Below are 22,920 nucleotides of genomic sequence, written 5' to 3' on the forward strand. Positions count from 1 at the left end.
GAGTGTGGGGTCACTGGCTTGAACATGGGATCATACATATGACCCCATGGTCAGTGACTTGAGCCCAAAGGTCACAGTGGCTTGAGCAAGGGATCACTGGCTCCACTGGAGCCCGCCAGTCAAGGCACATATGAGAAAGCAATCAATGAACAACTAAGGTGCTGCAATGAAGAATTGATGCTTCTCATCTCTGTCCCTCTTTCTGTCTCTCTCACTAAAAATAAATAAATAAAAATAAAAGCCCTGGACAGTCGGCTCAGTGCTAGAGGATCAGCCCGGCGTGTGGAAGTCCCTGGTTCAATTCCCAGTCAGGGCACACAGGAGAAGTACCCATCTGCTTCTCCACCCCTCCTCCCTTCCTCTCCTGCAGCCATGGCTCGGTTGGAGTAAATTGGCCCTGGGTGCTGAGAATGGCTCCATGGCCTCATCTCAGGGACAGAAATGACTTGGTTGCTGAGCAACAGAGGAATGGCTCCAGATGGGCAGAGCACTGCCCCATAGGAGGCTTGCCGAGTGGATCTCGGTTGGGATGCATACAGAATTCTCTCTGCCTCCCCGCTTCTCACTTAAGAAAAATTAAGCTCTGGCCGGTTGGCTCAGCAGTAGTGTCGGCCTGGCGTGCGGCGGACCCGGGTTCGATTCTCGGCCAGGGCACATAGGAGAAGCACCCATTTGCTTCTCCACCCCCCCCCTCCTTCCTCTCTGTCTCTCTCTTCCCCTCCCACAGCCAAGGCTCCAATGGAGCAAAGATGGCCCGGGCGCTGGGGATGGCTCCTTGGCCTCTGCCCCAGGCGCCAGAGTGGCTCTGGTCGCGGCAGAGCGACGCCCTGGAGGGGCAGAGCATCGCCCCCTGGTGGGCAGAGCGTTGCCCCTGGTGGGCATGCCGGGTGGATCCCGGTCGGGCGCATGCGGGAGTCTGTCTGACTGTCTCTCCCCGTTTCCAGCTTCAGAAAAATACAAAAAAAAAATTAAAAAATTAAAAAAAAAATAACAGCTTCATTTATATATAATTTACATACCACACAATTCACCTACTTACAAGTATATAACTGAAAGGTTTTTAGTATATTCACATTGTTGTGTAACCATTATAATAATAAATTTCCTAACAACCATCACAACTGTTTAATTTCTGGATTTTCATCACCCTATCCCCCCCATTCCCTATCCATTAGCAGTCATTCCCCTCTACTCTGCCCCACTCCCTCCCTAGCCCTAGGCAACCACTAATATAGTTTCTGTCTCTAGACATTTTATATGAATGCAATTATATAACAGGTGGCTGTTTGCATTTGGCTTCTCTCATTTGGCAGAGTGTTTTCAAAGTTCATCATCTCTGTCACAGGTGTACTTCACCCCTTTTTATACCTAATTAATGTTCCATTGTATGTTTATAACTGAACCACAGGTTCACAGAAGAATAAGATAATGTTTTTCATTTATAGAAAATACCGCATGAAACCCAGCAATCATAAAAGTGTCTGAAGGAAACACAATTATTTCCTTTTGAGGAAAAAACTAGGTTTTCAAAGATCAAGTCTGAGATATTACTTATAGCTCAAATTATCCTTACTTTTTCCTGAGGCTAAAATAAAAAGGAAGAGTATTAAGGGATTCCCTGGCCAGAGAGCTCAGTTGGTTAGAGCTTCATCCCAAAGCATAGAGGTTGCTGGTTTGATCCCCAGTCAGGGCACATACAGGAACAGATCGATGTTCCTGTTTCTCTCTCACTTTCTCCCTACCTCTCACTAAAATCAATAAACATTTAAAATACTGTCTTATTTTAAAAAAAGTATTAAAGGAGACCATTTTCTGTAAAAACAAAAATAAAATCCCCAATAAGTATACCATGTGTGTGTCTATAATTCTGACATAGAAAATGTTCTAAGTAAAAAGTGCATGATCGGCCCTGGCCGGTTGGCTCAACGGTAGAGCATCGGCCTGGCATGCAGGAGTCCCGGGTTCGATTCTCGGCCAGGGCACACAGGAGAAGCGCCCATTTGCTTCTCCACTCCTCCCCCTCTCCTTCCTCTCTGTCTCTCTCTTCCCCTCCAGCAGCCGAGGCTCCATTGGAGCAAAGATGGCCCGGGTGCTGAGGATGGCTCTGTGGCTTCTGCCTCAGGCGCTAGAATGGCTCTGGATGCAACAGAGTGACGCCCCAGAGGGGCAGAGCATCGCCCTCTGGTGGGCATGCCAGGTGGATCCCGGTCGGGCACATGCGGGAGTCTGACTGCCTCCCCGTTTCTAGCTTCGGAAAAATGAAGAAGAAAAAAAAGTGCGTGGTCTACCTATCAGATTTAGGCTGCTTAAAAACTGTTCTAACTGGTCACTTAAACTGGTGTCAATCATTAGACAACACTCATTTGAAATATATTTAACATAAATAAAGGGAAAATATTTTGTAGATATAGATGTCAATGACATTCTCTTAGCAGAAATTGTACCCCTTAAATCAGCGGTTCTCAACCTGTGGGTCGCACAGGTTGAGAACCGCTGCCTTAAAGCAACATAATTTTACTGTCCAATAAACTCCTAAAGGCTCCAAAGCTCCTGCTCCTAAGAACATGAGTAGCTTTGGTTCACACATAAATTATGAACTTCAGGGGCAGACCCAAGAAATATATTCTTGAGGTCACAGGCATTTGATGAGGCCAATAAAACAAATGATAGTTTGAGAACTCAACAAGGAAGTCAGTAAGACCTGGAATACAGACTGTGCAAGGAAGGGAAAAGAAATAGCCATGAAAGATTTCTGTGTGTCACAGTCTCATCAAAAATATTCTCAAAACATTTCAAACCAGGTACACAGCCGCAGCAGAGTAGCTTTATAACAGACTAATAGGAGATACAGCCTTTCTATCCAGAGTAAGTAGTATAAAGAATCTGATATTAACTTTTAAAAAATTGTGGTAAAAAATACATAACATAAACTTATCATCCTAACCATCTTAAGTGTACAGTTCAGTAGTGTTATGTATATACAGACTGATGTGAAATACAGCCTCAGAATTTTTTCATCTTGCAAATCTGAAACTCTATACCTATTAAATAGTTCCCCTCCCTTCCCCTGCCCCTGGTAACCACAATTCTACTTACTGTTTCTATGAATCTGTTTTAGGTGCTCATATAACTGGAAGCATGCAGTATTGGTATTAATTTTTAACATGCCTTGAAATCAAGAGGAGATGCACAACTAGGCAGCATGCACACAAAGTCATTCACAGGCATATTATGAAATCAGTCATATTCAAATCTACAGGTAAGTAGTTAGTCTGACGGGAGAATGTAACCTCTAGGCCTGGCAGTTACATGCCATTTAAAGGGGTCAAACAGAGCATAGGGCACATGACATTAGACATGGTGAGCTTCAGAAAGTCCAAAGGCAGGAGGGCTGCCACGAGACTACGTTTTGCCTCCTAATTCGAGGATTGTCAATGATTCAATCACATTGCCTTGAAGGTAACAGTTTCATCCAGAGTTCAGCAATGTAGCACCACCCTACAGCAAAGGAAGTAAAAGGCTCTTTGCTGGGTCCTCACCCCTTCCACCCATCACATTAAAACCCAGGATTAATCCTGACTGCTGACAGGACAGCTGGTACCACCCAGCTCTCTGAAATCAAGCTAAGGTACTCCTGTGTGGGTAGATGAAGAAGTTGAGGCCCATTTTCATCACCATTCTGAAGACCTGCCCTTCTTCAATATATACATCCTAATGAAGCAATTATCTACACTTAACACTAATGATGTAATTGGGATAAGTAATTATGAAAGCAGAACATGCATTTTCAAAAATTGAGTATCATTACCTTTCTTCTACCCGCAAACATTATTTAAGATAAAAACAAATAAGCTCACAAGAACACATGTTACTGGGAAATGATTAGGAACAGCATTCAGGAGAAATGGAGAAAAAAACCCCAACAACCCCAAAACAAAAATCAAAAGTCTAGAATTCACTCCCACCAGGCAGGGATTTCCTTAAAAACCTCTACTTCTGACAGAAGACATGGATACGAATTATTAAGAGTTACTCTACCTCCACTTCCACATCCCCCACAACCTGGCATTTCCTATATTTAGGTCCCAGCAACCCCTGATGCTGGGAGGACATTGGCTTAGGCTGGAGGTCCCTGAGTGAAGCCAGGAAGAGTCAGGAAAGCTGTCATCCTCTCCTTGTGGCACACAATGGAGCTGCTTAAAGGGAGTGCCTCAGCGGCATAAGGACGGGCAGAGAGAAGGGAAGGCGGGGGAAAGGATTGAGGGAGAAAGAGGTGAGACAGAAAGGTAACGAGAGCGACTGACTCAACACTGAACAGCTCTCACCAATCACTTGTCTTAAATTGCTGAGACTCCTGCAGCTTTTATTGTTTGGTAGAAGCACAAGTGAGTGGAATTGGACCAAAGGGTCTTGGGCTTGTTAGCAGCAGGAGGGAACGACCTTTACTGCTACAAAGAGGATGCAGATTTCAAAAGCCTAAAATCTGCAAAGAAGGGAAATGGAAATATGCTGAACGTGGGTTTGATTGGCAGCTTTCCTCATCTGTCGATCACAGGGTAATAAACACTGGGAGATGGCAGAAAGGAAGATAAATGCTTTCAGCAGCAGCATTCCCCACCCTCTTCTCCTCTTCCGCCCCCACTCAGCACATGACAAGAGTTAAAGCAAGAAAATAAATTAGCTTCTTAACCAACTCTTTTGTTAAAACTTTCCTTACAGGCCACCTACAGGTGCATTATTGCTCTATGAGCCTACATTCTCATTAGGAGGCCCAGTTTGTAAAGGGTGAAAAGCTCCTGTCAAATCACACCTGTACATTTCAGGGTACAGCATTACTGGGCTGAGTCAGTTGGGGCCAACAAGTAAGAAAGAGGCCAGGCCTGTGATAGTCTCTAATCCACAGCCTGGCTCTCTTAGTTTAGAGGAGACTTTGGAGCTCCCAGGACAGCATGGTGTCACTTCACTGTGATCACTGCCACGGTGCTATTAACCCAGGGACAGAAAAGCTAAGCTCTTAGGGCTAACAAGGAAGCCCCTTGAGATGGGATCATAGGTGACGTCAGATCAGATCGTGGACTACAGAATACTTGCTCTTGACTACCAACTTCACATTCACTTTGGAATGAAGAAAACATTTGTAAGATGAACGATCTTACAAGTTTTCCACAAGTAGGTCCAAGGGAAATATTGTTAATTTGGGGACCTGTGATCACAACATTGAGATGAGCATCCAGCTGAATTGGGTTTTTTTGTTTGTGTGTGTGTGTTTTTTTTTTATGATTTGGTTTTTGTAAAAAGGCTACTATTTTTTGAGTAAAGTCAAAGGATTAGCTATTCCTGATGATGTGTTGTCAATATATATATATATATATATATATATATATATATATATGTTGGGAATTTTGTAAAAACTACATCCTGATTCTGCCAGAAGTGGGTATGACAAAAATCTTAGTAACTAGCTACTTTAAGGCATTCTGCCCTACTGACCCAGACAGTCTGTCCCCCTCGATCTTTTTTTTTTTTTTTTTTTTTATTTTTTTCTTTTCATTTTTTCATTTTTCTGAAGCTGGAAACGGGGAGAGACAGTCAGACAGACTCCCGCATGCGCCCGACCGGGATCCACCCGGCACGCCCACCAGGGGCGACGCTCTGCCCACCAGGGGGCGATGCTCTGCCCATCCTGGACGTCGCCATATTGCGACCAGAGCCACTCTAGCGCCTGAGGCAGAGGCCACAGAGCCATCCCCAGCGCCCGGGCCATCTCTGCTCCAATGGAGCCTTGGCTGCGGGAGGGGAAGAGAGAGACAGAGAGGAAAGCGCGGCGGAGGGGTGGAGAAGCAAATGGGCGCTTCTCCTGTGTGCCCTGGCCGGGAATCGAACCCGGGTCCTCCGCACGCTAGGCCGACGCTCTACCGCTGAGCCAACCGGCCAGGGCTCCCCTCGATCTTGATGTGAAAAAAGGGCTACAGATCTTCGTTCTAAAGTATAGGTACCAACTAGTGGGAAGTATGGAGCAAAAATAAGTGGGAAAGAGCATGGCAAATGGGTCTGTTTCAAAATACAAACTGTTGCCTGACCAGGTGGTGGTACAGTGGATAGAATGTCGAACTGGGGCGCAAGGGACCCAGGTTTAAAACCCTGAGGTCACCAGCTCGAATATGGGGTCACTGGCTTGAGTGTGGAATCTGGCTTGAGCTCAAAGGTTGCTCGCTTGAGCAAGGGATCACTCACTCTGCTGTAGCCGCCCCCACCCCCGTCAAGGCATGTAAAAGAAAGCAATCAATGAACAACTAAGGTGCCACAATGAAGAATTGATGCCTCTTATCTCTCTCCCTTCCTGTCTGCCTTTCCCTATCTGTCCCTTTCTCTTTCACAAAAAAAAAAAAGAAACAAACAAACAAACAAACTGCTCAGACACCTAAGTAGTCCCAGAGCCATACTATGGGAATCTAGGAAAACAATACTGTAACAAAAGATACCTAATTTGAAATAGTTTCTAATTAAAATCCACTGTTCAGATGTTAATACTATGTTCAAAGTAGGAAAGCATTATTAACAAGCCCTATACTGAGACAGTGCTAAAAGGACTCACCTGGGCCTAACCGGTGGTGGTGCAGTGAACAGAATATTGACTCAGAACGCCAAGATCCCCTCTCAAAACCCTGAGGTCGCCAGCTTGAGCACGGAGTTGCTGACTCAAGCATGGGATCACTGACATGATCCCAAGGTGGCTGGCTGAGCCCAAGGTTGCTGGCTTGACCAAGGGGGTCACTGGCTTGGCTTGAACATCCCCTTCCTCATCAAAGCATGTATCAGAAGCAACCAATGAATAACTGAAGTAAAGCAACTACAAATTGATGCTTCTCATCTCATCTCTCCTCACTTCAAAAAAAAAAAAAAAAGATGTGCCTGGAAGCTTGACAACAATCCAGATTGCCAGCTTGAGCGTAGACTCATCTGGCTTGAGCAAAAAGCTCACCAGCTTGGACCCAAGGTTGCTGGCTCGAGCAAGGAGTCACTCGGTCTGCTGAAGGCACGCGGTCAAGGCACATACATATGAGAAAGCAATCAATGAACAACTAAGGTGTTGCAACGAGAAACTGATGATTGATGCTTCTCATCTAGTCTTTAAACCTAAATAAAACCCCACCTCCTCCTAGAAGTTTTTCTGAATTAGAGAGAAATCCTGCCCACACAATATTAGCTATTTTCATAACACATTTGTCATCTTTTAGGTTACCTGGCTGTAAGTACATAAAGTTTACTCTGAGTGCAAAGTGTTTATATCTCTGGGTACACTTAGCCATCAATTTTTGTGACAGAGATAGAGAGAGGCAGAGAGAGGAACAGACAGGGACAGAGAGACAGGAAGGGAGGGAGATGAGAAGCATCAATTCTTCATTGTGGCACCTTAGTACTTCATTGATTGAAGAACTTTCTCATATGTACCTTGATGGGGGGGGGCCTACAACAGATCAAGTGACCCCTTGCTCAAGTCAGTGACCTTGGGCCCAAGCTGGTGAGCCTTGCTCAAACCAGATGAGCCTGTGCTCAAGGTGGCAACCTTGGGGTCTCAACCCGGGTCCTCCGCTTCCCAGTCTGATGCTCTATCCACTGTGCCACCGTGTGGTTAAGCTAGCTGTCAATTTTTGGTTGGTACTGCATGGCCTCTTTCCTTCTTTTTTAAGGTAATGAACTCCTTGAAAGAAGAGGTCAGTTTTTCACTTGCATTTTAAATACTGTCCAGTCATAAGACTTGGAATATTGCCATTCATAGAATAGACATGAAAAATACCACAGTGAGGAGCACCAATTAGAACTGTAAGGAATGTCACTGCCAGCCTTATAAACTATGAATTCATATACACTCTGTGAAAAGGTATGTCCTAGGTAGTCTTTATTAACTATTAGGCTAAATTATAAAGAACCAAATCATATGTTAAGCAAATTTGCTAGTATGGCCTAAAAGAAGCTTGAATTTTATTGTAAATCAACCTAAACATTCTTCAAGAAAATAGTTAAACAGGCCCTACCCATGTGGTTCAATGGATAAAGTGTTGTCTCGGCATGCAGTGGTCAAAGGTTCAATATCCAGTCAGGGCACATATGAGAAGTAACCAATGAGGGCAAAACTAAATGGAACAGCTAAGTGAAACAACAAGTTGATGCTTCTCTGTCTCTCCCCCCCCCTCTTTTTGTCCCTCCTGCCCTCCCTCTCTCTCAACTCAATGGAAATATTTAAAGAAAGAAAAAAAAAAAAAAAGAAAGAAAATAGTTAAGCCCTGGCCAGATAGCTTGGTTGGTTAGAATACTGTCCTGATATGCAGAGGTTGCCAGTTCGATCGCTGGTCAGGGCACATACAAAAACAGATTGATGTTTCTGTCTCTCCCCCACACTTCTTCTCTTTCTAAAGTTATTAAATAAAATCAAAGAGAAATATGGCAATGCATTTAAAAAAGAAGAAAAAAATAGTTTAACAAACTATGGTCAATGACACTATGAACTACCATTCAGCCATTAAAAAGAGTAAATACATCTATCGATACTGACACAGAAAGATGTCCTTGACCTACTGTTCTGTATAATCCTATCTCTATTAAAAAGTAAAAAAACAAACAAAAAAACTGTGTTGATTATGCATAAAAAAATTGAAAAGAGCCTGACCAGGCGGTGTCACAGTGGATAGAGCATCGGACTGGGATGCACAGGACCCAGGTTCGAGACTCCGACATCGCCAGCTTGAGCATAGACTCATCTGGCTTGAGCAAAAAGCTCACCAGCTTGGACCCAAGGTTGCTGGCTCGAGCAAGGAGTCACTCGGTCTGCTGAAGGCCCGCGGTCAAGGCACATATGAGAAAGCAATCAACAAACTACTAAGGTGTCGCAATGAGAAACTGATGATTGAAATGCTTCTCATCACTCTACGATCCTGTCTGTCTGTCCCCATCTATCCCTCTCTCTGACTCTTTCTCTGTAAAAAAAAAACCCCAAAACACAAAAAAAACAAAAAACAAAACAAAAAATTGGAAAGATACTATCCAAAACCATTAAACCTTTGGGAAATGGGACTAAAATAAGGGTAGTAAGGAGAGAAATATTTTACAGTATATATTTTGATATCTGAATTATCTGCAATGGACCTGCATTGTTTTACAAATTTTAAAAGAACAGGGAAAATGAGAAACTACCTATAATGACCTATTAAAAATTATACATTTTACTGGCTAATATCCTCTATATTCAACATATATATTTATGTATTTGTCCCATAAAGCTAACTAGTTGAAAAATTTGAGAAAAATTTCTTGTATATGTGTGTGTATGCCTCTACATATGTATTTATACTTTATTGTATTTAAAATTTTTCTCACTACTGAAGAAAAGGAGAAAGGGGGTAGGAAAGAAGTAAATAAGCAAGCAACTGCGGACACAAAGAACGACCACAGTCTTAAGCCTTGCCCAACAAGGTTTGGGTGAAGCAATAATTGGCTAACGTGAAATACTTTGGGATATGGAGTCCCACTAAATTTCAAAGATGGGCAGAGATGGCAACATTTCACTTACTTGGAATTCCTGACATAAAACATTCTACCCACAGAAACATGCCCTAAGTCTTGATGAGTCAAGTGTAGACCATGTAAAGCACTGATAAAAGCATCCAGCAGGCAGTTATGAATAGCATATGGCCACACGAACTTTGTACCCCACAAAAACAGAGACTCTAAGGTCATGGGCTTCATAGGTTCACATTAGGAATAGTCTGTCTGCACAGATGAAATGTACAAACAGATGTCCAGCTCCAAGCTATTCTCTTAGATGTCATCTTGATGCCATATAACATCCTACCTTGAAACAAAAAAAGACTTATTTTTCATGTCAGGTCAGATAAATTTCTGAGAAAGGCCTGTAACAAAATTCTAGCGTTTAAAGAGTTATTTCACAAGGGAAAGCAAAAGGAGATTAAGATGTTTTAGTCGTTTCCTTTCTGCCAGACCTGCTTATATATATGTGTGTATATATATATATATATATATATATATATATACACACACACACACACACACACACACCTCTCATACAACACTAGGCCTGCTATCACACTTTAGGGATGTCTGCAAGCCAGTGAACGTGGTGGTGCACATGCCTTTTACAAACTAACTTTGTTGTTGCTGGTCATCATAAAGAATGCATGATAGCCTGTGAACTTTTCTTTTTTATTTTTATTTTATTTTATTTTATTTTTTTTCTGAAGCTGGAAACTGGGAGAGACAGTCAGACAGACTCCCGCATGCGCCCGACCGGGATCCACCCGGCACGCCCACCAGGGGGCGATGCTCTGCTCCTCCGGGGGGGGGGGGGTCGCTCTGCCGCGACCAGAGCCACTCTAGCGCCTGGAGCAGAGGCCAAGGAGCCATCCCCAGCGCCCGGGCCATCTTTGCTCCAATGGAGCCTTGGCTGCGGGAGGGGAAGAGAGAGACAGAGAGGAAGGAGGGGGTGGGGGTGGAGAAGCAAATGGGCGCTTCTCCTATGTGCCCTGGCCGGGAATCGAACCCGGGTCCCCCGCATGCCAGGCCGACGCTCTACCGCTGAGCCAACTGGCCAGGGCCATGTGAACTTTTCTGTAAGCCAGCCTTTTGAGATGTGAGTAACTTGAAATGATCCTACAATTAACACTAAGCAGTGGCCCTTGTTCCTTAAAGCAGAGTTTTGACTGTGCTGCTCAACTGCTCAAAAAGCTTTAATGGCCCGGCCCTGGCCGGTTGGCTCAGTGGTAGAGAGTCGGCCTAGTGTGCGGAGGACCCGGGTTGGATTCCCGGCCAGGGCACACAGGAGAAGCGCCCATTTGCTTCTCCACCCCTCCGCCGCGCTTTCCTCTCTGTCTCTCTCTTCCCCTCCCGCAGCCGAGGCTCCATTGGAGCAGGGATGGCCCGGGCGCTGGGGATGGCTCCTTGGCCTTTGCCCCAGGCGCTAGAGTGGCTCTGGTCGCAACATGGCGACGCCCAGGATGGGCAGAGCATCGCCCCCTGGTGGGCAGAGTGTCGCCCCATGGTGGATCCCGGTTGGGCGCATGCAGGAGTCTGTCTGACTGTCTCTCCCTGTTTCCAGCTTCAGGAAAAAAAAAAAAAAAAAAAAGCTTTAATGGCCTATCACTGCCTAAACTAAGAGTCCCTGGTCTGCTATTCAAGGCCCTCAACAAACTCTGTAATCCATCTCTCTGTGCTATCTCCCACTGCTCACCATTCACATAATTTTATAAATATGTTTTAAATATATCCTTACTTTTATACTTTTTTTGTGTGCGATAGAGACAGAGAGAGGGACAGACAGACAGGAAGAGAGAAAGATAAGCATTAATTCTTCATTACAGCACCCTGGTTGTTCACTGACTGTTTTCTCATGTGCCTTGACCAGGGGCTACAGCAGAGTGAGTGACCCCTTGCTCAAGCCAGTGACCTTGGGCTCAAGCCAGCGACCTTTGGGATCAAGCCAGTGACCTCAGGGTTTTAAAACTGGGTCTTCTATGTCCCAGTCCAATGCTCTATTCATTGCACCACTGCCTGGTCAGGCCCTACTTTTATACTTTTGTTCATACTGTTTCTACTATTAGATTCCCTTTTCTCTCCTCTAATAAAGGCTAAAATCTCCCCAGTTTCTTTTTTTTTTTTTTTTTACAGAGGTAGAGATAGACAGGGACAGACAGGAACGGAGAGAGATGAGAAGCATCAATCATCAGTTTCTCGTTGCGCGTTGCGACTTCTTAGTTGTTCATTGATTGCTTTCCCACATGTGCCTTGACCGCGGGCCTTCAGCAGACCGAGTAACCCCCTGCTGGAGCCAGGGACCTTGGGTCTAAGCTGGTGAGCCTGTGCTCAAGCTGGCGACCTCGGGTTCTCGAACCTGGGTCCTTCCGCATCCCAGTCCGACGCTCTATCCACTGCGCCACCACCTGGTCAGGCTCTCCCCAGTTTCTAATTCCCCATTTTAGGACTCTGTCAACTCTCTTTTTCTAAGAGGTCTTTTCTGCTCTCACTGTCCTGATATGATGATCTCTTTGGAAGCCCCATAGCATTTTGTTTCACTCTCTTATTCTTGTCACATTCCTTCTGCTCTATCACCTGTCATCCTGTGAGGCAGCACTCCCTACTATTATCTACTCCACTTGAGGACAGGCATAAATTTCAGTCCACCAGAGGTCCAATCAAAATTTGCAAGCCGAGTATGCTTGCTCTGTTCCCACTCAACACTTTCCCTGAACGTGAATCCCTGCAGTACATTATATAAGGTCTACCGGAAAGTTCTGTCCGTTTCTATCACAAGTTTCAACACGTAAACACGTTTATTTGGCGCATGCGTGCCTCTCTATTTTTATCACTTAATGTATACATACTGATGTAGCAAATTAACTAAAACAAAGTTGATTCACGTTAGTCTTATGTGTGAAGTGATAGTGTACCCATGGCTACTGATAAAGTTCATTTACGCCACTGTATTTTTACGAATTTCAACAAGGAAGAAATGCTACAGAAGCATGTAGAAATTTATTGAAAGTGTTTGGTGAAGGTACAGTTTCTGATAGGAAATGCAGAAGATGGTTTGAAAAATTCGAAACGGGTGATTTTGACCTTTCTGATAAGCCACGTTCTGGGCGACCATCTTTGATCGATGATGATGTTGTTAAGACCATGTTGGAGCAAGATCCTTTTTTGACAACATCGGAGATGGCAGAAAGGCTTAATTCAGCTCAGCAAACCATTTCGGACCATATTCGGAAGATAGGATTGGTGTGGAAATATATTATTTAATAAAGTTTATTGACGGTAAGAAAAATTTGTATTTTGTTTTATTCCAAAAACGGACAGAACTTTCCAGTAGACCTTATAAATAGTTCTTGACAGGAAGTACACATAATTTTCTTATCTTTACATGAAAGATCTTGATGCTCTGCCACAGAAAGTATGCGGTAACTCCATATAATACAGAAACAAAGGGTTACTTGAATTTGTGTGGTTCTTACTGTTAGATTGTTAGTCCCTTAAGAGGAAGGACAATCTTAAACCCGTCTGAGGGCCTTAAGTGCCTCTCAGTCCTTGTGCCCTAAAGAGCACTTTGCACAAAGCACATGAGTTGCAACTCAATTTGTTGACTTGGAACCAAAGTACCTCTAGCGTTGAGAAATATCCACTCAACCAGCATAAGGACACTCCCAGAATTCCTAAAACCCTTTTTGTTTGATCTCTGAAACTCTGAGAGAGCACCCAGCCTCTGGAAATCTACCCAGTACAGTACTAAGGGCACTAAGAAATTGATGGTTACATGCAGGAAAAACACTCCAAGAATTTATTTTCTTTCTAAGTGCAGTCAAAACAAAGCAGGGGTGGGCTGCTTTTTGACTAGGAGTTGGTATAATGTTAAAAGGTTTTCCCCTCTGGCCTTTGGGCCTTTGGAGGATCCCAGCTGGGAGCAGGCCGTCCCCTTTTTCTGCCTCTACAAGGCTCTTGCCTTGAGGCCAACAGGATTAGCACAGTCATTTCATGCTCTGAAAAGTCAAAAAAGGCAAGATGGGAAGCTTTTCACTAGAGGAAATGCCTAGTAGTCAGAGTCAGTTCTGTTTCTGTTCAATAGATAAATGGGGATGCTGAGGTTAAAAAGTAAAATTTCAAACAATGCTTAATGAAAGTTTTGGAGACAATGTACAGAATTAGGCAATGGGATCAACTCCAAGAAGAGAGGAGCAGGTGCCGGAGCAAATATGCAGCAGAGACAGCACCAGCCGTTCATGCATTCAAAAATTTCCATGTATTTAAAATGTCATCAGGACGCCCTGTGAGGACAGACTTGATGCAGCAATTAGAGAATGAGGCTTATCCCTCTAGGCACAAAATATCCACAAATAAGCTCTTAGTATAAAAGTCAAAAGAAAAAATAAGTAAAAGCTTTACCATAAAAAATGAAGCAGTTCCTACATTCTCTCTCTCTCTTTTTTTTTTTTTTTTTTTTTTTAACAGAGTGAGTCAGAAAGAGGGATAGACAGGGATGGAGAGAGATGAGAAGCATCAATCATCAGTTTTTCATTGCGCGTTGCAACACCTTAGTTCATTGATTGCTTTCTCATATGTGCCTTGACCGCAGGCTTTCAGCAAACCGAGTAACCCCTTGTTGGACCCAGCGACCTTGGGTTCAAGCTGGTAGGCTTTTTGCTCAAACCAGATGAACCCGTGCTCAAGCTGGCGACCTCGGGGTCTTGAACTTGGGTCCTCTGCATCCCAGTTCGATGCTCTATCCACTGCGCCACCGCCTGGTCAGGCCATTCTCTTGTCTTAACTGATAATTAACTATAGACCTTCTGTGAAGAGGTAAAGAACATTCATAGACTGTATTCGGAGGCTTAGAGCTCCCAAGACCTAAGTTGAGTTTTAAACCTTGGGTCTTGGGTCTACAGATGGGCTTTACGAGGTTCAAGAAATCAAGAAGTAACAAATATAATTGTGTGTGCATGTTATTATATCAACTGTGCTTTTGTTTTCTATAGTATTTTATAGTGCTTTGACATCTTGGGGATCTTGTGGACTGAGGGACTTCCCCTTCCAGGATTAGCTAATTCCTAGAGATAGCAAAGAATCTGACTGCAAGCATGCAAACCAACCAATCCCGAGTCTATACCCCTAACCACTTTATATAAAACTCACACACCAAGCCAATACTTCCTCTGCCCGGAAGCACCCTGGGCCATGCATGGACAGTTAAGGACCATCCCACAGTCCAGAAACTGCCAGAATTATTCTAATGATCTAATCATAAAGTTTCTCACTGTACCTATTCTGACTCACCCATTTCTTCCCCTGAAAACCCCAACAAGGGCTGTGGTAAGTCCTGCTGCCCCTCGCCTCTTTCTGCCTCCAACCAACCCTGATACTTCCCTACGTAGCCCTATGTGGTGTGTCCCTCTTCTCTTGAGAACTGTAAATAACAAACTATCTTTTCAATGGCGAGCGTCCTTCCTCATCTGTTGGTCTCACTATACTTGAATATAACTAAATTCCTGGATATACTTTAATGCAGCTATGTGTGTATATTTTTTCTGAGAACAGGATCCAGCTTTTAACACACATTCTCACAGCATTCACTGTCCTCTAAAACAGTGGTCCCCAACCCCCAGGCCGCAGACCAGTACCAGTCCGTGGGCCATTTGGTACCAGTCCGCAGAGAAAGAATAAATAACTTACATTATTTCTGTTTTATTTATATTTAAGTCTGAACGATGTTTTATTTTTTAAAAATGACCAGATTCCTTGCCTGATCAGGCTGTGGCGCAGTGGATAGAGCATCGGACTGGGATGTGGAAGGACCCAGGTTCGAGACTCTGAGGTTGCCAGCTTGAGTGTGGGCTCATCTGGTTTGAGCAAGGCTCGCCAGCTTGAGCCCAAGGACGCTGGCTCAAGCAAGGGGTTACTCGGTCTGCTGAAGGCCTGCAGTCAAGGCACATATGAGAAAGCAATCAATGAACAACTAAGGTGTCGCAACATGCAACGAAAAACTAATGATTGATGCTTCTCACCTCTCCGTTCCTGTCTGTCTGTCCCTATCTATCCCTCTCTCTGACTCTCTCTCTCTCTCTATCTCTGTAAAAAAAAAAAAAAAAAAAAGACCAGATTCCCTCTGTTACATCTGTCTAAGACTCACTCTTGACGCTTGTCTCAGTCACGTGATACATTTATCTGTCCCACTCTAAAGGCTGGTCTGTGAAAATATTTTCTGACATTAAACCAGTCCATGGCCCAAAAAAGGTTGGGGACCACTGCTCTAAAAGATGAAGAGCTAATGACCTAGATGTTTCAGGTCACACTGGGGCCCTAGCTCAGTGAGCAAGAACATACATCACTAATGAAGCCTCTCTAGGGCACGTGCAGAGCCAGGTGGTTCCTAGAGAGTGCAAAGAGAAGTAGTGGAAACTACAAAGGGCTTTATTTATTTTGTTTTTCCTTGGCTCTTTGCAGTGCAGGGGGATCATAAGGCAAAGGAGTATAAAGGGAAAAGGTTCATAAATCCCCAAAGTGGTGATGATAGATAAATTAGCATTCCTCTCAAATAATACAAAACTTCTGAATGCATAAATATCCACAGGGTTTGGGAGATTAGGGATTGATTTGTCCATGTTGTTTTGTAAAAACAACTGGCACACTGTGCCAGCCAAGGACAGTATCACCAGCAAAGAGATAAAGCCTTGGCCTTCAACCTCAGTAAGGCTGACAGAGATAGAGATTTTTAGACCAAAGTACAGTCTTGAGACATGCCCAGAACGAAGAGTAGTGATCACAAAACAGAAAGCTTTTTGATGGCTGAATGAGGAACTAATATTAAACAGATCTCTTATCAAATGTATCACTGTGAAAGATGTATATAAAATGGTAATAAGATGTCCTTCTTGCTTGGTTGGAGCCTATAATCCAGCTGGGGAGCTAAAAACATCAAAAACATTTCAAACACGAAAAGGCAATGTAAGTGTCTAATGAGTGGTACAGACAACTAGAGCCACAGCTGTTTAGGATGGGTCGCTGGGTTTGGGGAAGGAAGACCAGGAAATTTTAGGAATGTAATAGGAGCTGGGCATTAAAGGAAGAGCAGCAGGATGTGTAGAAAGGAGGAGAGGTGGGAAATGGTTCAGGACTGGAAGGGGCTCAAGGCGATATAAGGGTTCAGGGATAGAATCGGTCCAGTGGGAAGCAACAGCTCATATAGAGAAGAATGCAAAAACCAAGCTGAAAAAAAGACTGCCCTCTGTGTGTCTGGAAATAGAAATCCTTTGACATTTTTTGAGTACAGGATTACAAAGTGGATAGCTTTTAAATTTAAATTTTAGTCCGAGTACTACATACACATGATTTTAGAAGTTAAAGAGTATTTACACACAGCTACTAAAGCTAAACAGCCTCCTCCTGCACCTTTGTCTCCCCTAATTTCTGCTTTCCAGAAGCAGGTGCTTTTCAAATCTTTTAGCTGTTTTTCTTCTGATAATTAACTGCCATATTTCCGTTACTAATTTTTCAATTTTGGCTATTATCTACTGGCTGTTATAATGGGAGACGTTTTCTCCTACCCTCTTTCCTGCCCCTCCTTCCAAAATAGTTATATCCCATTTTTAGGTTAAATAATGTTAATTGCTTACAGTTTTACAACTATATAAATATTCACAGCATACAGGAATACTATAATACATATAAATTTTCTTTCACACAGTTTTGTTTCTTCTGGAGAACATTCCTTTCATCACTTGCTAGTCCTCACCCTCTTTCTCATTCCCTTTTTACAGTAAATATGTTTTTTTCTAATTCCTTTCTATTTTAATTGAAAGTACCCCAGGTAAAATGAGTGGTACACTGAATTCTCTAGCTCCTAACCCTCCCTCTCCAAAATGAAACCATTTTTTTTTTCCTCACTCAGAAGACATTCTTTCCCTCTTACTCTCTGGAAAAAGAGAAGAGCAACCATCAGTGGCAAATGGCAGCTGCTGATGCCACACCAACAGCCGGCTTCCCGCTCCCCACTCTGAGTGCTGTGCCTCCTCCCGGAGGTTTTGGGAGCTCTACATGTCAGGGAAACTTCTCTAGTAACAAACTACAGAAATGATCTCTGAAAGTATAGTCTTGAAACCACTTTTTTATAACAGGACTTATTTTTTTTAGCAAGAGAAAAAGAGAGAGACAGAGAGAGGGGCAGATAGGGACAGACAGGAAGGGAGAGAGAAGTATCAACTCTTGGTTGTGGTGCCTTAGTTGTTCATTGATTGCTTTGCATGTGCTTGGCTGGAGGGCTCCTACTGAGCTGGTGACCCTTTGATCAAGCCAGTGACCTTGGGCTTCAAGCCAGTGACCATGGAGTCATGTCTATGACCCCACGCTCAAGCCAGTGACCCCACGCTCAAGCTGCTGAGCCTGTGCTCAAACCGGTGACCTCGGGGTTTCGAACATGGGTCCTCTGTGACCCAGGTCGATGCTCTATCTACTGTTCCACAGCTTGGTCAGGCTATAGCAGGATTTTTTATTATTCTGGATATCTTAGGAACATAATCCGTGTGTTACAGCAAAGTAAGCTACAACAGAAGCAGTGGGGACTAGAAATACAGTAATGCCTCGGTTTTCGTTAACTTTGATTATTGTCGGTTTCGGTTTTCATCGATTTTTTCCACAAAAAATTTGTCTGTTTTTACCAGTTGCCTTGGATTTTGTCGGCGTGCCCCTGTGACCTCACTGCTAATTTTATGAGAACAAAGGGCAACCCACTCGGTCACCTGCTCAGTGTGGTGTTGTTTCTCGTTGTGTGAGTATCACCTTGCGCATCTAGCCAAACAATTCCATTGTTTTGCAGCGCTTTTGTGCTTTTATTATTGATTGCGAGTGCTAATACTACAATTACATGTAAATGATTACTGGTACACAGTATTCAGTGTAATGCGTTTATTTTGCATTTTTCAGTTTCAAAATGTATTCAAATCTCATTGTCCCTGTTAAGTGTTTCCCTTGCTAATAAGTTAACCCTTTCCTTTTAGCTCCATCATGGGACCAAAGAGTTTCCAGAGCCAGCCGCCCTTCAAAGAAGGAGGCCAGGACACAATTGAGCTGAAGAAGGAAATCATTGAAAAATACAAGAGCGGCTTCAAGATTGCTGAAATCGGCTGCATGTATAGGAAGTTGAGATCCACAATAAGTTCCATTGTGGTGAAAAAGAAAGCAATAAAGGAAGCTAATGCAGCAAAAGGCGTGAATGTGCTAACGAAACAGATCGCAAACAATTCAAGTTGTCGAACAGTTATTATTAATTTGAATCAATCAAAAGCAGTTGGATGGCGATTGTTTTGTGTTTTGGAGGCCAACATATGTGAAAAGGCCAGACTGTTATATGCCGATCTCATTAAGAAAATGCCTGGGACGAGTGCTAGTGTATTTAGTGATTTTAAGGCCAGTGGAGGCTGATTCAAAAAATTCAAGAGGCACACTGGCATATACAATGTTAGTGTTACTAGGCATGACAAAGGTGCAAGTTTGGAAAAGTCTAGGGCCGAAAAATTTGTGTCCAAATTCAAAGATTATATAGAAGCTGAAGGATTCATCTCCCAAGTCTTCAACTGTGATGAAACTGGCCTCTTTTGGAAGAAATGCCAAAGAGTACGTTCATTACACAGGAGGAAAAGGCACTGCCAGGACAAAAGCCTATGAAAGATAGGCTAACTCTTTTGTTGTGTGGTAATGCTAGTGGTGATTGTAAAGTGAAGCCCTTAGTGGTGTACCATCCAGAAACTCCTAGAGTGTTCAGCAGAAACAATGTGATTAAAAGTAAATTGTGTGTGATATGGAGGGCAAACAAGAAAGCATGGGTCACGAGACCAATTTTCATTGAGTGGATGAATGAAGTGTTTGGCCCGAGTGTGAAAAAATACTGTACCTCCAGGATAATCAGTTGCCTCTTAAGTGCCTCCTGGTAATGGACAATGCTCCTGCACATCCTCCAGGTTTGGAAGACACATTATTGAGGTGTTCAGTTTTATCAAAGTGAAGTTCTTGCCCCCAATACCATACCACTCATCCAGCCCATGGACCAAAATGCCATTTCAAATTTCAAGAAACTGTACACAAAAGCAATGTTTCAAAGGTGCTTTGAGATGACATCAGATACACAATTGTCCTTAAAAGAATTCTGGAAACAACATTTCAACATTCTCAACTGCATTAGCCTCATAGATAAGGCTTGGCAGGGAGTCATATCCAGGATGATGAACTCTGCCTGGAAGAAATTATGGCCAGGATGTGTGCATGACAGAGATTTTGAAGGGGTTGAGCCTTCACCTGATGTCCCTACATATGTAGGGTCAATCAGCTGTTGATTTGGGGAAGTCCATAGGTTTGGAGGTGAGTGGTGAGGATGTGGAAGAGTTGGGGATGACCAGTGAAGAACTCACCACTGAAGAGCTGCAAGACCTGCACCTAGAAGTGCAGCAGACGGCAGACGAAGAAGTTGCTTCAGATGAGGAGGAAGAGACAGGGAGAATGTGCCTTCTTTAGGGATTAAGGACATCTTCTCCATGCGGAGTAAGGTACAGGGCTTTGTGGAGAAAAATCACCCAGATTTTTCTCCTTCCTACAAGCTGTTGCAGGTTGTGTCTGCAATGATAATGTCTTGCCCCATTTTAGGCAAATCTTAAAGAGGAGGCAGAAACAGACCTCTATGGACAGCTTTCTTGCGCGACATGGATCCACTGACTCTGAAGCTGGTCCTAGTGCCAAAAGACCAAGAAGGGAAGTGACCCCAGATAGTGCCTTGATATCTAAGGTCCTTATGGAGGGGGATTCCTCTTCCAAAAAATAATATCTGCACCTCTCTCTCCCCTCCTTGCTGTCTTCCATACGCCAAGAGTTTTCAGAAAGGTAAACGCCATGTTAAATGTTCATTTATTCTTTACATTAGTCTTTTATATATTCATTTTATATTAATCTTATTGTTTTTAGTATTAAACTATATTTATTCTCTATAAAATGTGTTTTTGGTATGTATTTTGGAGTGTCTAGAATGAATTAATTGAAGTTACATTGATTCATATGGAAATAATTGCCTCAATTTTCATCGGTTTCAGATTTCACTGATTGTTTTCGGACTGATTATGATGAAAACCGAGGTATCACTGTATTAAAAAGGACATGGTGCCTGACTTGAGGGAACTAATAATCTAGTAGAAGAGAGAAAATATGTATACAAATATAAATTCAAGAAAAAATATTATAAATACACCATACATCCTATGTACAATTTGAATGTTATCTTGAGAGTAAAATAAATTTAAGAATAAGACATATTCAGTTATAATCATCTAATATCCATACACCTTGCAATCTGACATAATTGAGCACTATGACTTAAGTTCATTCTTCAAAAATATGTAGCAAACACTTCATATACTAATCAGTCATATAAACATGACCTCTATTATCTTCCTTAGAGCCAAGAAAAACTTCCTAATTGGTCCCATTTTCTAAATGCCTAGTTATGTGCCAAGAGCCATAATAAGTTCTCATTCAACAAAAGTTCTCACTCAATCTTCACAATTACCCTAAGGGAAATTTGTTTATTCATTAGAAAAGTATTTATTGAGTGCCTACTACAAGCCAGACAATAAACAAAACAGAAAAATTCTTGCTTTAATGAAAGTTACATTTTGGAGGGAGAAGAAGAATTCATAATAAAGAAATGACTTCAGGGCCCTGGCCAGTTGGCTCAGTGGTAGAGCACCGGCCCAGCATGTGGAAGACCCAGGTTCGATTCCTAGTTAGGGCACATAGAAGAAGCGCCCACCTGCTCTCCACCCTTCCCCCTCTTCTTTCTATCTCTCTCCTTCCCCTCCCGCAGCCAAGGCTCTATTGGAGCAAAGTTGGCCCATGCACTGAGGATGGCTTCATGGCATCTGCCTCAGGCGTTAGAATGGCTCCAGCTGCAACAGAGCAACTGTCCCATGACAAAGTATAGCTCCCTAGTGGGCATGCAAGGTGGATCCTGGTTGGGTGCATGCAGCAGTCTTTCTGCCTCCCCACTTCTCACTTCCAGAAAAATACAAAAAAGAAAAAAAGAAGAAATTACTTCACCAGATAGCAGGTTAAATTATGAAATACAAGACAAGGAAGAAAAACAGAAAATGCAAAGGGTGATACATTGGTAATATTAAATAGGGTAGTCACCAAAAGGCTTTACTGAATTCCTATTTTACGGATGAGGAAACTGAGGCTCAGAAAAGTTAAATAACTTTCCCACAGTCAACCAGCTAGTAAGAGGGGAGATGAAATTTGAATTCAATTGCCCTTGCTATTAAGCATATGGCCTCTCCCCAAATCAGTAATAAATTCAGTTATAAAGGTTTGCTTTACGAGATTTCTTTAAAGATTGCACTGGCACTTTTAATCTCTCAAAGGAGTTTAGGAATAATTTTCTATTTTAGTATTTGAGGTCTTATTTCATATCCACATTAACTTTATTTTTTAAGAGAGAGAGACAAAGAGAGAGAGGAAGAGAGAGAGATAAGAAGCATCAACTTGTAGTTTGGCACTTTAAGTTGTTTGTTGATTGCTTCACCTATGTGCCTTGACTGGGTGGCTCAACCCAGCGACATCAGGGGTTTCAAACCTAGGACCTCAGTGTCCACTCTATCCACTGAGCCACCACTGGTCAGGCACCATCCATATCAACTATTACAAAGGGGTAGTGAATGGCCTAAAATCTCCGGTTTGACAGCATGTTGTTTAAAAAGGTTAAAGAGATCAAATTGATAATTAGCCCAGATGGTCAAGACACTTCATAAAGACATCTAGCCTGTGAGAAGACCATGCACAAAACCCTGGACAAAGTCCTATTTCCTCCTTACTGCTGTTTTGAGTGCCTCCAGTTCATTAATAAGTATTTATTTTCCATCCAAAGGGTGCCAAGCACAACTCCAATGTATTTTAGCGACTCTTTTTATTAAGATGAGAGTGCATCCTTCTCAGCCACCTGAGCCTGGCTCTTAGCATTGAGGTGTTCCTGTCTCAGGGACATGGAAAGTTGGCAGTCCCAGCTTGTCTCAAGTATGTCACGGACTGTAAATAACCTGGGTGCTTAGGCATATCTCTACTTTTATTCCTTCTGAGTTCAGGTAATATCCTTTTCAAAGGAAGTTAGAGTGCTTTATCATTTTTTCCTACTTAATCCCTGGAAGGAGCATGGAGGTAAGCACCACATCCTTACCTGTCAAGTGGACAAAGAGACACTATGACTCACTCAAATTACCCAGTGAATTACTGAAGGAGCCTGATGACAACAGCCTGATTATCAACTTCTAGTTCAGCTTCCAACATACAAGATCAGTAGTTCTCAATCTTTTTGTATTTATAACATACATATTT

At 42.9% G+C, this 22,920-nt stretch overlaps 1 protein-coding gene and 1 non-coding gene across 21 annotated transcripts in view; both read right to left on the reverse strand.

Moving 5' to 3' along the window:
* Positions 1-22,920, reverse strand: part of AMBRA1 (autophagy and beclin 1 regulator 1) — a 237,122-nt gene that overhangs the window by 60,882 nt on the left and 153,320 nt on the right. The window lies entirely within an intron of this gene.
* On the reverse strand, positions 17,434-17,648 carry LOC136321505 (small nucleolar RNA U3). The gene has a single exon (XR_010728697.1). It is a non-coding gene; the product is annotated as a small nucleolar RNA U3 (small nucleolar RNA).

This window comes from Saccopteryx bilineata, chromosome 1, assembly GCF_036850765.1.
Source record: "Saccopteryx bilineata isolate mSacBil1 chromosome 1, mSacBil1_pri_phased_curated, whole genome shotgun sequence".
Taxonomy (NCBI): Eukaryota; Metazoa; Chordata; class Mammalia; order Chiroptera; family Emballonuridae; genus Saccopteryx; species Saccopteryx bilineata.